This window comes from Carcharodon carcharias, chromosome 6, assembly GCF_017639515.1.
Source record: "Carcharodon carcharias isolate sCarCar2 chromosome 6, sCarCar2.pri, whole genome shotgun sequence".
Classification (NCBI taxonomy): Eukaryota; Metazoa; Chordata; class Chondrichthyes; order Lamniformes; family Lamnidae; genus Carcharodon; species Carcharodon carcharias.
In genome coordinates this window covers 143,292,118-143,307,275 of record NC_054472.1, presented here as the reverse complement: position 1 = coordinate 143,307,275, position 15,158 = coordinate 143,292,118, and the positions used below count along the sequence as shown (strand labels likewise).

Here is a 15,158-nt window from a genome sequence, read left to right as displayed (position 1 = left end):
AAAGGTTCACGACCCTCTGAGCGAAAAGATTTCTCCTCACCTGGGTCCAAAGTCGCTTCCCGCTTATTTTGAAATTGTGCTCCTTGGCTCTAGTCTCCCCAACCAGGGGAAACATGTGACCTGCATGCGTCCTGTCTATTCCTTTAAGTGTCTTATAGGTATCAATGAGATCACATCTCATTTTTCAAAGCTCTGAAGGATACAGGCCCAGTTTCCCCAATCACTCTTCATAGCACAGCCACACCGTCCCGGGAACAAGGCCGGTGAATCTTCGTTGCGCTCCCACTATGGGAATAATATCCTTCCTAAGGAAAGGGAACCAATACTGTACAAAGCAGTCCAAGTACGGTCTAGCCAAGGGTCTATAGTCGCCTCAGCTTACCACCTTTGCTGCATGCCAAAAAAAAAGACGCCTTCATTTCTGCAGCGTTACAAACATTTCATGTCTCCCGACCACTTTGTGTGGCGGCACAAGCAAAAACTTTGGAAGAGTGTCGACTGAATGACAAGTCTGCTGAGGCCGAATAGATCGAGAAACAGGGTAGAGAATGTAGGACTCAGTGCCAACCCCACGAGCCTGCAAAGCGAGCGCTCTAACATTTGAGCTGCGCCCCCTGTGACATGGCACAGCTCCCTCCCGATTGCCTCACAGGAGGCTCTCAGCATCTGTCTCCGAGGGGCTCCGCGATCACCAGGGAAATCCTGCCTCGGTCGGCCTGCTGCCCATGCACAGTACATGCTTTGCTCCAGACAGCAGCTCCGAGCAGCAAGAGATGAGCATCGCCCGCACGAATTGAACAGAGACGACGTAGGAAGTCCAGAAGAGCTCGTACTTAATGATTGAAAGCGAAGCGAGCAGAAAGTGGCGGCCACCACGACGGTGAGGGGGCAGTCGAGAGCTCTGTCTGACTGATTGGATACTACTCGTGCTTTGACTTGGTGCTGGGTGCTTGAATGGATTGCTCCTCCAAGGAAATCCCTGCTGGCCAGCAGATGCAAAAGCAGAAATAAAGCAAGCATCTTCTGGCTCCTTTGAAATGAAAAGAGAGCTGGTGCGCCTTGGCCTCAACAGGCAAAATTTTAGCCAAATCGACAAGTTGAGAGCTCAGGCAGCAGCTAAATGCTGCTGACTGCAAAAAGTCAGAGCAGACATCCTTCGAGCCGGAATTGAACCAGCGACCTAAGGATACCAACTAGGACGATCACCTACAGTCCTCCGCTCTACCAGCTGAGCTATCGAAGGGGAGCCCCGCTATGGTGCTTCTTTTCTGATTGTTTGTCATGTGCTTTTAGCTGCTGGAGGCTTTGTTGACCCCTGAATCCCCCAGCTCTGTCAGTCTTTCAACCATCAACTGATCTCCACATCCTGGGCCTGTGCTGTTTAGCAATCAAGCGTCTGATTATGGAGCGGAAGCTGATAGCTTCCTCACGTACCTGGCTTGCAGCCTCATGCAAACGTTGTATTATGACTTGGGTCACATTGCAGGCTCAGCAACTGGCTCATGGTGCCTGGAAGCTCAATCAGGACATGATTTCTGAGTTCAGTAGGCTGCCTATCATTCCTACGACTTGAAAGGCCTTACTTCAATCCCCTGTGGCACATGGTGCATTTTCTTTCTTTAGGAACACAGGGGCGGGACTGGGCCATTCAGTCCACCGTGACTGCTCTGCTCAATAAGATCATAGTTGATCATTCATTCACTTCAATGCCTTTTTGCCACACCATGCCCATACCCCTTTACGTCAATGGCATTTAGAAATCTGTCAATCTCTACTTTACACAAACTCAACGACTGAGCTTCCACAGCCCGCCGGGGTAGAAAATTCCAAAGGTTCACGACCCTCTGAGCGAAAAGATTTCTCCTCACCTGCGTCCAAAGTCGCTTCCCGCTTATTTTGAAATTGTGCTCCTTGGCTCTAGTCTCCCCAACCAGGGGAAACATGTGACCTGCATGCATCCTGTCTATTCCTTTATGTGTCTTATAGGTATCAATGAGATCACATCTCATTTTTCAAAGCTCTGAAGGATACAGGCCCAGTTTCCCCAATCACTCTTCATAGCACAGCCACACCGTCCCGGGAACAAGGCCGGTGAATCTTCGTTGCGCTCCCACTATGGGAATAATATCCTTCCTAAGGAAAGGGAACCAATACTGTACAAAGCAGTCCAAGTACGGTCTAGCCAAGGGTCTATAGTCGCCTCAGCTTACCATCTTTGCTGCATGCCAAAAAAAAAGACGCCTTCATTGCTGCAGCGTTACAAACATTTCATGTCTCCCGACCACTTTGTGTGGCGGCACAAGCAAAAACTTTGGAAGTGTGTCGACTGAATGACAAGTCTGCTGAGGCCGAATAGATCGAGAAACAGGGTAGAGAATGTAGGACTCAGTGCCAACCCCACGAGCCTGCAAAGCGAGCGCTCTAACATTTGAGCTGCGCCCCCTGTGACATGGCACAGCTCCCTCCCGATTGCCTCACAGGAGGCTCTCAGCATCTGTCTCCGAGGGGCTCCGCGATCACCAGGGAAATCCTGCCTCGGTCGGCCTGCTGCCCATGCACAGTACATGCTTTGCTCCAGACAGCAGCTCCGAGCAGCAAGAGATGAGCATCGCCCGCACGAATTGAACAGAGACGACGTAGGAAGTCCAGAAGAGCTCGTACTTAATGATTGAAAGCGAAGCGAGCAGAAAGTGGCGGCCACCACGACGGTGAGGGGGCAGTCGAGAGCTCTGTCTGACTGATTGGATACTACTCGTGCTTTGACTTGGTGCTGGGTGCTTGAATGGATTGCTCCTCCAAGGAAATCCCTGCTGGCCAGCAGATGCAAAAGCAGAAATAAAGCAAGCATCTTCTGGCTCCTTTGAAATGAAAAGAGAGCTGGTGCGCCTTGGCCTCAACAGGCAAAATTTTAGCCAAATCGCCAAGTTGAGAGCTCAGGCAGCAGCTAAATGCTGCTGACTGCAAAAAGTCAGAGCAGACTTCCTTCCAGCCGGAATTGAACCAGCGACCTAAGGATACCAGCTAGGACAATCACCTACAGCCCTCCGCTCTACCAGCTGAGGTATCGAAGGGGAGCCTTGCTATGGCGCTTCTTTTCTGATTGTTTGTCATGTGCTTTTAGCTGCTGGAGGCTTTGTTGACCCCTGAATCCCCCAGCTCTGTCAGTCTTTCAACCATCAACTGATCTCCACATCCTGGGCCTGTGCTGTTTAGCAATCAAGCGTCTGATTATGGAGCGGAAGCTGATAGCTTCCTCACGTACCTGGCTTGCAGCCTCATGCAAACGTTGTATTATGACTTGGGTCACATTGCAGGCTCAGCAACTGGCTCATGGTGCCTGGAAGCTCAATCAGGACATGATTTCTGAGTTCAGTAGGCTGCCTATCATTCCTAGGACTTGAAAGGCCTTACTTCAATCCCCTGTGGCACATGGTGCATTTTCTTTCTTTAGGAACACAGGGGCAGGACTGGGCCATTCAGTCCACCGTGACTGCTCTGCTCAATAAGATCATAGTTGATCATTCATTCACTTCAATGCCTTTTTGCCACACCATGCCCATACCCCTTTACGTCAATGGCATTTAGAAATCTGTCAATCTCTACTTTACACAAACTCAACGACTGAGCTTCCACAGCCCGCCGGGGTAGAAAATTCCAAAGGTTCACGACCCTCTGAGCGAAAAGATTTCTCCTCACCTGGGTCCAAAGTCGCTTCCCGCTTATTTTGAAATTGTGCTCCTTGGCTCTAGTCTCCCCAACCAGGGGAAACATGTGACCTGCATGCGTCCTGTCTATTCCTTTAAGTGTCTTATAGGTATCAATGAGATCACATCTCATTTTTCAAAGCTCTGAAGGATACAGGCCCAGTTTCCCCAATCACTCTTCATAGCACAGCCACACCGTCCCGGGAACAAGGCCGGTGAATCTTCGTTGCGCTCCCACTATGGGAATAATATCCTTCCTAAGGAAAGGGAACCAATACTGTACAAAGCAGTCCAAGTACGGTCTAGCCAAGGGTCTATAGTCGCCTCAGCTTACCATCTTTACTGCATGCCAAAAAAAAAGACGCCTTCATTTCTGCAGCGTTACAAACATTTCATGTCTCCCGACCACTTTGTGTGGCGGCACAAGCAAAAACTTTGGAAGTGTGTCGACTGAATGACAAGTCTGCTGAGGCCGAATAGATCGAGAAACAGGGTAGAGAATGTAGGACTCAGTGCCAACCCCACGAGCCTGCAAAGCGAGGGCTCTAACATTTGAGCTGCGCCCCCTGTGACATGGCAAAGCTCCCTCCCGATTGCCTCACAGGAGGCTCTCAGCATCTGTCTCCGAGTGGCTCCGCGATCACCAGGGAAATCCTGCCTCGGTCGGCCTGCTGCCCATGCACAGTACATGCTTTGCTCCAGACAGCAGCTCCGAGCAGCAAGAGATGAGCATCGCCCGCACGAATTGAACAGAGACGACGTAGGAAGTCCAGAAGAGCTCGTACTTAATGATTGAAAGCGAAGCGAGCAGAAAGTGGCGGCCACCACGACGGTGAGGGGGCAGTCGAGAGCTCTGTCTGACTGATTGGATACTACTCGTGCTTTGACTTGGTGCTGGGTGCTTGAATGGATTGCTCCTCCAAGGAAATCCCTGCTGGCCAGCAGATGCAAAAGCAGAAATAAAGCAAGCATCTTCTGGCTCCTTTGAAATGAAAAGAGAGCTGGTGCGCCTTGGCCTCAACAGGCAAAATTTTAGCCAAATCGACAAGTTGAGAGCTCAGGCAGCAGCTAAATGCTGCTGACTGCAAAAAGTCAGAGCAGACTTCCTTCGAGCCGGAATTGAACCAGCGACCTAAGGATACCAACTAGGACGATCACCTACAGTCCTCCGCTCTACCAGCTGAGCTATCGAAGGGGAGCCCCGCTATGGTGCTTCTTTTCTGATTGTTTGTCATGTGCTTTTAGCTGCTGGAGGCTTTGTTGACCCCTGAATCCCCCAGCTCTGTCAGTCTTTCAACCATCAACTGATCTCCACATCCTGGGCCTGTGCTGTTTAGCAATCAAGCGTCTGATTATGGAGCGGAAGCTGATAGCTTCCTCACGTACCTGGCTTGCAGCCTCATGCAAACGTTGTATTATGACTTGGGTCACATTGCAGGCTCAGCAACTGGCTCATGGTGCCTGGAAGCTCAATCAGGACATGATTTCTGAGTTCAGTAGGCTGCCTATCATTCCTACGACTTGAAAGGCCTTACTTCAATCCCCTGTGGCACATGGTGCATTTTCTTTCTTTAGGAACACAGGGGTGACTGGGCCATTCAGTCCACCGTGACTGCTCTGCTCAATAAGATCATAGTTGATCATTCATTCACTTCAATGCCTTTTTGCCACACCATGCCCATACCCCTTTACGTCAATGGCATTTAGAAATCTGTCAATCTCTACTTTACACAAACTCAACGACTGAGCTTCCACAGCCCGCCGGGGTAGAAAATTCCAAAGGTTCACGACCCTCTGAGCGAAAAGATTTCTCCTCACCTGGGTCCAAAGTCGCTTCCCGCTTATTTTGAAATTGTGTTCCTTGGCTCTAGTCTCCCCAACCAGGGGAAACATGTGACCTGCATGCATCCTGTCTATTCCTTTAAGTGTCTTATAGGTATCAATGAGATCACATCTCCTTTTTCAAAGCTCTGAAGGATACAGGCCCAGTTTCCACAATCACTCTTCATAGCACAGCCACACCGTCCCGGGAACAAGGCCGGTGAATCTTCGTTGCGCTCCCTCTATGGGAATAATATCCTTCCTAAGGAAAGGGAACCAATACTGTACAAAGCAGTCCAAGTACGGTCTAGCCAAGGGTCTATAGTCGCCTCAGCTTACCATCTTTGCTGCATGCCAAAAAAAAAGACGCCTTCATTGCTGCAGCGTTACAAACATTTCATGTCTCCCGACCACTTTGTGTGGCGGCACAAGCAAAAACTTTGGAAGTGTGTCGACTGAATGACAAGTCTGCTGAGGCCGAATAGATCGAGAAACAGGGTAGAGAATGTAGGACTCAGTGCCAACCCCACGAGCCTGCAAAGCGAGCGCTCTAACATTTGAGCTGCGCCCCCTGTGACATGGCACAGCTCCCTCCCGATTGCCTCACAGGAGGCTCTCAGCATCTGTCTCCGAGGGGCTCCGCGATCACCAGGGAAATCCTGCCTCGGTCGGCCTGCTGCCCATGCACAGTACATGCTTCGCTCCAGACAGCAGCTCCGAGCAGCAAGAGATGAGCATCGCCCGCACGAATTGAACAGAGACGACGTAGGAAGTCCAGAAGAGCTCGTACTTAATGATTGAAAGCGAAGCGAGCAGAAAGTGGCGGCCACCACGACGGTGAGGGGGCAGTCGAGAGCTCTGTCTGACTGATTGGATGCTACTCGTGCTTTGACTTGGTGCTGGGTGCTTGAATGGATTGCTCCTCCAAGGAAATCCCTGCTGGCCAGCAGATGCAAAAGCAGAAATAAAGCAAGCATCTTCTGGCTCCTTTGAAATGAAAAGAGAGCTGGTGCGCCTTGGCCTCAACAGGCAAAATTTTAGCCAAATCGCCAAGTTGAGAGCTCAGGCAGCAGCTAAATGCTGCTGACTGCAAAAAGTCAGAGCAGACTTCCTTCGAGCCGGAATTGAACCAGCGACCTAAGGATACCAGCTAGGACGATCACCTACATTCCTCCGCTCTACCAGCTGAGCTATCAAAGGGGAGCCCCGCTATGGTGCTTCTTTTCTGATTGTTTGTCATGTGCTTTTAGCTGCTGGAGGCTTTGTTGACCCCTGAATCCCCCAGCTCTGTCAGTCTTTCAACCATCAACTGATCTCCACATCCTGGGCCTGTGCTGTTTAGCAATCAAGCGTCTGATTATGGAGCGGAAGCTGATAGCTTCCTCACGTACCTGGCTTGCAGCCTCATGCAAACGTTGTATTATGACTTGGGTCACATTGCAGGCTCAGCAACTGGCTCATGGTGCCTGGAAGCTCAATCAGGACATGATTTCTGAGTTCAGTAGGCTGCCTATCATTCCTAGGACTTGAAAGGACTTACTTCAATCCCCTGTGGCACATGGTGCATTTTCTTTCTTTAGGAACACAGGGGCAGGAGTGGGCCATTCAGTCCACTGTGACTGCTCTGCTCAATAAGATCATAGTTGATCATTCATTCACTTCAATGCCTTTTTGCCACACCATGCCCATACCCCTTTACGTCAATGGCATTTAGAAATCTGTCAATCTCTACTTTACACAAACTCAACGACTGAGCTTCCACAGCCCGCCGGGGTAGAAAATTCCAAAGGTTCACGACCCTCTGAGCGAAAAGATTTCTCCTCACCTGGGTCCAAAGTCGCTTCCCGATTGTTTTGAAATTGTGCTCCTTGGCTCTAGTCTCCCCAACCAGGGGAAACATGTGACCTGCATGCATCCTGTCTATTCCTTTAAGTGTCTTATAGGTATCAATGAGATCACATCTCATTTTTCAAAGCTCTGAAGGATACAGGCCCAGTTTCCCCAATCACTCTTCATAGCACAGCCACACCGTCCCGGGAACAAGGCCGGTGAATCTTCGTTGCGCTCCCACTATGGGAATAATATCCTTCCTAAGGAAAGGGAACCAATACTGTACAAAGCAGTCCAAGTACGGTCTAGTCAAGGGTCTATAGTCGCCTCAGCTTACCATCTTTGCTGCATGCCAAAAAAAAAGACGCCTTCATTTCTGCAGCGTTACAAACATTTCATGTCTCCCGACCACTTTGTGTGGCGGCACAAGCAAAAACTTTGGAAGAGTGTCGACTGAATGACAAGTCTGCTGAGGCCGAATAGATCGAGAAACAGGGTAGAGAATGTAGGACTCAGTGCCAACCCCACGAGCCTGCAAAGCGAGCGCTCTAACATTTGAGCTGCGCCCCCTGTGACATGGCACAGCTCCCTCCCGATTGCCTCACAGGAGGCTCTCAGCATCTGTCTCCGAGGGGCTCCGCGATCACCAGGGAAATCCTGCCTCGGTCGGCCTGCTGCCCATGCACAGTACATGCTTTGCTCCAGACAGCAGCTCCGAGCAGCAAGAGATGAGCATCGCCCGCACGAATTGAACAGAGACGACGTAGGAAGTCCAGAAGAGCTCGTACTTAATGATTGAAAGCGAAGCGAGCAGAAAGTGGCGGCCACCACGACGGTGAGGGGGCAGTCGAGAGCTCTGTCTGACTGATTGGATACTACTCGTGCTTTGACTTGGTGCTGGGTGCTTGAATGGATTGCTCCTCCAAGGAAATCCCTGCTGGCCAGCAGATGCAAAAGCAGAAATAAAGCAAGCATCTTCTGGCTCCTTTGAAATGAAAAGAGAGCTGGTGCGCCTTGGCCTCAACAGGCAAAATTTTAGCCAAATCGCCAAGTTGAGAGCTCAGGCAGCAGCTAAATGCTGCTGACTGCAAAAAGTCAGAGCAGACTTCCTTCGAGCCGGAATTGAACCAGCGACCTAAGGATACCAGCTAGGACGATCACCTACAGTCCTCCGCTCTACCAGCTGAGCTATCGAAGGGGAGCCCCGCCATGGTGCTTCTTTTCTGATTGTTTGTCATGTGCTTTTAGCTGCTGGAGGCTTTGTTGACCCCTGAATCCTCCAGCTCTGTCAGTCTTTCAACCATCAACTGATCTCCACATCCTGGGCCTGTGCTGTTTAGCAATCAAGCGTCTGATTATGGAGCGGAAGCTGATAGCTTCCTCACGTACCTGGCTTGCAGCCTCATGCAAACGTTGTATTATGACTTGGGTCACATTGCAGGCTCAGCAACTGGCTCATGGTGCCTGGAAGCTCAATCAGGACATGATTTCTGAGTTCAGTAGGCTGCCTATCATTCCTAGGACTTGAAAGGCCTTACTTCAATCCCCTGTGGCACATGGTGCATTTTCTTTCTTTAGGAACACAGGGGCAGGACTGGGCCATTCAGTCCACCGTGCCTGCTCTGCTCAATAAGATCATAGTTGATCATTCATTCACTTCAATGCCTTTTTGCCACACCATGCCCATACCCCTTTACGTCAATGGCATTTAGAAATCTGTCAATCTCTACTTTAACCAAACTCAACGACTGAGCTTCCACAGCCCGCCGGGGTAGAAAATTCCAAAAGTTCACGACCCTCTGAGCGAAAAGATTTCTCCTCACCTTGGTCCAAAGTCGCTTCCCGCTTATTTTGAAATTGTGCTCCTTGGCTCTAGTCTCCCCAACCAGGGGAAACATGTGACCTGCATGCATCCTGTCTATTCCTTTAAGTGTCTTATAGGTATCAATGAGATCACATCTCATTTTTCAAAGCTCTGAAGGATACAGGCCCAGTTTCCCCAATCACTCTTCATAGCACAGCCACACCGTCCCGGGAACAAGGCCGGTGAATCTTTGTTGCGCTCCCACTATGGGAATAATATCCTTCCTAAGGAAAGGGAACCAATACTGTACAAAGCAGTCCAAGTACGGTCTAGCCAAGGGTCTATAGTCGCCTCAGCTTACCATCTTTGCTGCATGCCAAAAAAAAAGACGCCTTCATTGCTGCAGCGTTACAAACATTTCATGTCTCCCGACCACTTTGTGTGGCGGCACAAGCAAAAACTTTGGAAGTGTGTCGACTGAATGACAAGTCTGCTGAGGCCGAATAGATCGAGAAACAGGGTAGAGAATGTAGGACTCAGTGCCAACCCCACGAGCCTGCAAAGCGAGCGCTGTAACATTAGAGCTGCGCCCCCTGTGACATGGCACAGCTCCCTCCCGATTGCCTCACAGGAGGCTCTCAGCATCTGTCTCCGAGGGGCTCCGTGATCACCAGGGAAATCCTGCCTCGGTCGGCCTGCTGCCCATGCACAGTACATGCTTTGCTCCAGACAGCAGCTCCGAGCAGCAAGAAATGAGCATCGCCCGCACGAATTGAACAGAGACGACGTAGGAAGTCCAGAAGAGCTCGTACTTAATGATTGAAAGCGAAGCGAGCAGAAAGTGGCGGCCACCACGACTGTGAGGGGGCAGTCAAGAGCTCTGTCTGACTGAAAGGATACTACTCGTGCTTTGACTTGGTGCTGGGTGCTTGAATGGATTGCTCCTCCAAGGAAATCCCTGCTGGCCAGCAGATGCAAAAGCAGAAATAAAGCAAGCATCTTCTGGCTCCTTTGAAATGAAAAGAGAGCTGGTGCGCCTTGGCCTCAACAGGCAAAATTTTAGCCAAATCGACAAGCTGAGAGCTCAGGCAGCAGCTAATTGCTGCTGACTGCAAAGAGTCAGAGGAGACTTCCTTCGAGCCTGAATTGAACCAGCGACCTAAGGATACCAGCTCCGACGATCACCTACAGTCCTCCGCTCTACCAGCTCAGCTATCAAAGGGGAGCTCCGCTGTGGTGCTTCTTTTCTGATTGTTTGTCATGTGCTTTTAGCTGCTGGAGGCTTTGTTGACCCCTGAATCCCCCAGCTCTGTCAGTCTTTCAACCATCAACTGATCTCCACATCCTGGGCCTGTGCTGTTTAGCAATCAAGCGTCTGATTATGGAGCGGAAGCTGATAGCTTCCTCACGTACCTGGCTTGCAGCCTCATGCAAACGTTGTATTATGACTTGGGTCACATTGCAGGCTCAGCAACTGGCTCATGGTGCCTGGAAGCTCAATCAGGACATGATTTGTGAGTTCAGTAGGCTGCCTATCAATCCTAGGACTTGAAAGGCCTTACTTCAATCCCCTGTGGCACGTGGTGCATTTTCTTTTTTAGGAACACAGGGGCAGGACTGGGCCATTCAGTCCACCGTGCCTACTCTGCTCAATAAGATCATGGTTGATCATTCATTCACTTCAATGCCTTTTTGCCACACCATGCCCATACCCATTTACGTCAATGGCATTTAGAAATCTGTCAATCTCTACTTTACACAAACTCAACGACTGAGCTTCCACAGCCCGCCGGGGTAGAAAATTCCAAAAGTTCACGACCCTCTGAGCGAAAAGATTTCTCCTCACCTGGGTCCAAAGTCGCTTCCCCCTTATTTTGAAATTGTGCTCCTTGGCTCTAGTCACCCCAACCAGGGGAAACATGTGACCTGCATGCATCCTGTCTATTCCTTTAAGTGTCTTATAGGTATCAATGAGATCACATCTCATTTTTCAAAGCTCTGAAGGATACAGGCCCAGTTTCCCCAATCACTCTTCATAGAACAGCCACACCGTCCCGGGAACAAGGCCGGTGAATCTTCGTTGCGCTCCCACTATGGCAATAATATCCTTCCTAAGGAAAGGGAACCAATACTGTACAAAGCAGTCCAAGTACGGTCTAGCCAAGGGTCTATAGTCGCCTCAGCTTACCATCTTTGCTGCATGCCAAAAAAAAAGACGCCTTCATTGCTGCAGCGTTACAAACATTTGATGTTTCCTCACCACTTTGTGTGGCGGCACAAGCAAAAACTTTGGAAGTGTGTCGACTGAATGACAAGTCTGCTGAGGCCGAATAGATCGAGCAACAGGGTAGAGAATGTAGGACTCAATGCCAATACCACGAGCTTGCAAAGCGAGCACTCTATCACTTGAGCTGCGCCCCCTGTGACATGGCACAGCTCCCACCCGATTGCCTCACAGGAGGCTCTCAGCACCTGTCACCGAGTGCTCCGAGAAATTAGTTCTGTCGAAGAGTCGGGCAGATTCGAAACGTTAACTGTGTTCCTCTCCATACATGCTGCCAGACCTGCTGAGTTTTTCCAGGTGTTTTTGTTTTTGTTTTGGATTTCGAGCATCCGCAGCTTTTTCCTTTTATGTTAATACTTCGGAGTACTGCTGCTCGATCGAACTCCCTGCTGGCCAGCATGTGCAACTGCAGAATTGAAAGCACTATTAGAATCGAGTTTTCGGACAGGAAATGAGGGCTCCTGTGCTTTTGTGGCAGCATGTTCTCCATAGTCTTTTGGGAACTTAAGAATGCTGCCTTCAGCAAATTGCTGCTTACCAAACACTTCTTTCAAATCAGCACATGCAAATTTAAGCCCATCTTGAAGCAGACACCTGAGGGCACACTTGGTTTGCTCTGCAGGGAAATTCAGCACATTTCAGGCTGAGAAATGAATGAAGATCAGCGAAGATGACTTAGTTTGCTGATAGTCCGCAGGTGAACCTTTCGATTGCTGTTCATCCCACTTTGTAGCACAGCTCTGTAAGATGTGTATGAAGGGCCTGAAGCAGTCAGTTGGGCCATTGGCTCCATGGATAACACGTCTGACTACGTATCGGAAGATGGTAGATTAGAGTCCAACCGGGATCCATGTGGTTTTGCAATCCAATCGTGGTCACTTCACACACTTTGCAAACTGAACTTTCTGCTTCTGCTGTCTCACAGTTTGCATGCTGTCGTGTTCAGTGGTTCATTATCCAAATCAAAACAATGCGCAACATTCCGCAAAGTACTTTGTTGCAAGACCTTTTTTTCTGCTCCCTCACCTGAGCTCTGCATCTTTGCTACATAGCAAATGAAGATCACTTGACTCCGACAGCACGTCAAGTCATTTGCTGTCTCTGTTCTCTTTGGCCGTCCGCAGGAGGACAGCTTTTGGAATAAATTAACTTCACTAGCGTAAACTGACATTTGACACCTTGATTATGTATCAACAATTGAACAGAGCCGACAGAGAATTAGTGGGTGTCGGTCTTAATAACATTGTTTCCCACATGTACAGCAAGCACTGTGTAATTTGACCTTGCTACCCAATGTCTTACAGCTTTTTCCCCTTGAGGTGTTGCAGCAGGATATCAGAGCCAGCATGCCAGTTGCTCCCTTACTAGCAGGGATGGCCTGCTGCAAATTGATCACTGTCTCAAATTGTGAAATGCTTTATCTTGAACACCATGCCCAATCAGCAACACCCAGGTAATTTTAGTTCCGACAAACGCAATAATCTTTAAAGACGCCGAGAACCGCCTAATCTTGCGGAAGCGCCAAAGGAGACTGCAAACTATCAGCAGCCTCCAACCAGCGGCAGCAGGCGAACGTGCTGTTTGACCGATAGAAGACTTCCATTGCTTTCATACTAAGACTTGGGAGTTTTATTTCTACCTTTGAGCCTATTTCAATTCCTTCACCGCATCCCACGCCTACTAGGGCTATCTGTACCTTGCTTGTCCTGCTTTCTACCCTTAATTAGCACATTCCTTTGAAAATGTCACCACATTCAACACGTCTTTGTCCTTTTTTCTATGACATCTTTTAACTATCTCCACTATTACTAGCCCTCTATCCATCCCTACCTGTCCCACCACCCCCATTAAAGCAGCTTATATTTCAACTCTCTTCTATTTTTACTTGGTTCTGTTGAAGAGTCGGGCAGATTCGAAACGTTAACTGTGTTCCTCTCCGTAGATGCTGCCAGACCTGCTGAGTTTTTCCAGGTGTTTTTGTTTTTGTTTCGGATTTCGAGCATCCGCAGTTTTTTGCTTTTATGTTAATATTTCTGAGTACTGCTGCTCGATGGAACTCCCTGCTGGCCAGCATGTGTAACTGCAGAATTGAAAGCACTATAAGAAGCGAGTTTTCGGACAGGAAATGAGGGCTCCTGTGCTTTTGTGGCAGCATGTTCTCCATAGTCTTTTTGTGAATTTAAGAATGCTGCCTTCAGCAAATTGCTGCTTACCAAACACTTCTTTCAAATCAACACATGCAAATTTGAGCCCATCTTGAAGCAGACACCTGAGGGCACTCTTGGTTTGCTCTGCAGGGAAATTCAGCACATTTCAGGCTGAGAGATGAATGAAGATCAGCGAAGATGACTTAGTTTGCTGATGGTCCGCAGGTGAACCTTTCGATTGCTGTTCATCCCACTTTGTAGCACAGCTCTGTAAGATGTGTATGAAGGGCCTGAAGCAGTCAGTTGGGCCATTGGCTCCATGGATAACGCGTCTGACTACGCATCGGAAGATGGTAGATTAGAGTCCAACCTGGCTCGCTGTGGTTTTGCAATCCAATCGTGGTCACTTCACACACTTTGCAAACTGAACTTTCTGCTTCTGCTGTCTCACAGTTTGCATGCTGTCGTGTTCAGTGGTTCATTATCCAAATCAAAACAATGCGCAACATTCCACAAAGTATTTTGTTGCAAGACCTTTTTTTCTGCTCCCTCACCTGAGCTCTGCATCTTTGCTACATAGCAAATGAAGATCACTTGACTCCGACAGCACGTCAAGTCATTTGCTGTCTCCGTTCTCTTTGGCCGTCCGCAGGAGGACAGCTTTTGGAATAAACTAACTTCACTAGCGTAAACTGACATTTGACACCTTGATTATGTATCAACAATTGAACAGAGCCGACAGAGAATTAGTGGGTGTCGGTCTTAATAACATTGTTTCCCACGTGTACAGCAAGCACTCTGTAATTTGACCTTGCTACCCAATGTCTTACAGCTTTTTCCCCTTGAGGTATTGCAGCAGCACATCAGAGCCAGCATGCCAGTTGCTCCCTTACTAGCGGGGATTGCCTACTGCAAATTGATCACTGTCTCAAATTGTGAAATGCTTTATCCTGAACACCATGCCCAATCAGCAACACCCAGGTAATTTTAGTTCCGACAAACACAATAATCTTTAAAGACGCCGAGAACAGCCCCATCTTGCGGAAGTGCCAAAGGAGACTGCAAACTATCAGCAGCCTCCAACCAGAGGCAGCAGGCGAACGTGCTGTTTGACTGATAGAAGACTTCCATTGTTTTCATATTAAGACTTGGGAGTTTTATTTCTACCTTTGAGCCTATTTCAATTCCTTCACCGCACCCTACCCCTACTAGGGCTATCTGAACCTTGCTTGTCCTGCTTTCTACCCTTAATTAGCACATTCCTTAGAAAATGTCACCACCTTCAACACGTCTTTGTCCTTTTTTCTATGACATCTTTTGGCTATCTCCACCTATTACTAGCCCTCTATCCATCCCTACCTGTCCCTCCACCCCCATTAAACCAGCTTATCTTTCAACTCTCTTCTATTTTTACTTAGTTCTGTTGAAGAGTCGGGCAGATTAGAAACGTTAACTGTGTTCCTCTCCGTAGATGCTGCCAGACCTGCTGTGTTTTTCCAGGTGTTTTTGTTTTTGTTTTGGATTTCGAGCATCCGCAGTTTTTTGCTTTTATGTTAATATTTCCGAGT

The 15,158-nt window shown here is 48.9% G+C and overlaps 4 non-coding genes across 4 annotated transcripts; all 4 read right to left on the bottom strand.

Moving 5' to 3' along the window:
- Positions 1–1,152: 1,152 nt before the first annotated feature.
- On the bottom strand, positions 1,153–1,243 carry trnay-gua. Its single transcript is given in 2 exon segments — positions 1,153–1,188; positions 1,207–1,243. It is a non-coding gene; the product is annotated as a tRNA-Tyr (tRNA).
- A 3,565-nt stretch (positions 1,244–4,808) lies between these two features.
- trnay-gua lies at positions 4,809–4,899 on the bottom strand. The gene is given in 2 exon segments: positions 4,809–4,844; positions 4,863–4,899. It is a non-coding gene; the product is annotated as a tRNA-Tyr (tRNA).
- A 1,735-nt stretch (positions 4,900–6,634) lies between these two features.
- Positions 6,635–6,725, bottom strand: trnay-gua. The gene is given in 2 exon segments: positions 6,635–6,670; positions 6,689–6,725. It is a non-coding gene; the product is annotated as a tRNA-Tyr (tRNA).
- A 1,737-nt stretch (positions 6,726–8,462) lies between these two features.
- On the bottom strand, positions 8,463–8,553 carry trnay-gua. Its single transcript is given in 2 exon segments — positions 8,463–8,498; positions 8,517–8,553. It is a non-coding gene; the product is annotated as a tRNA-Tyr (tRNA).
- Positions 8,554–15,158: the final 6,605 nt, after the last annotated feature.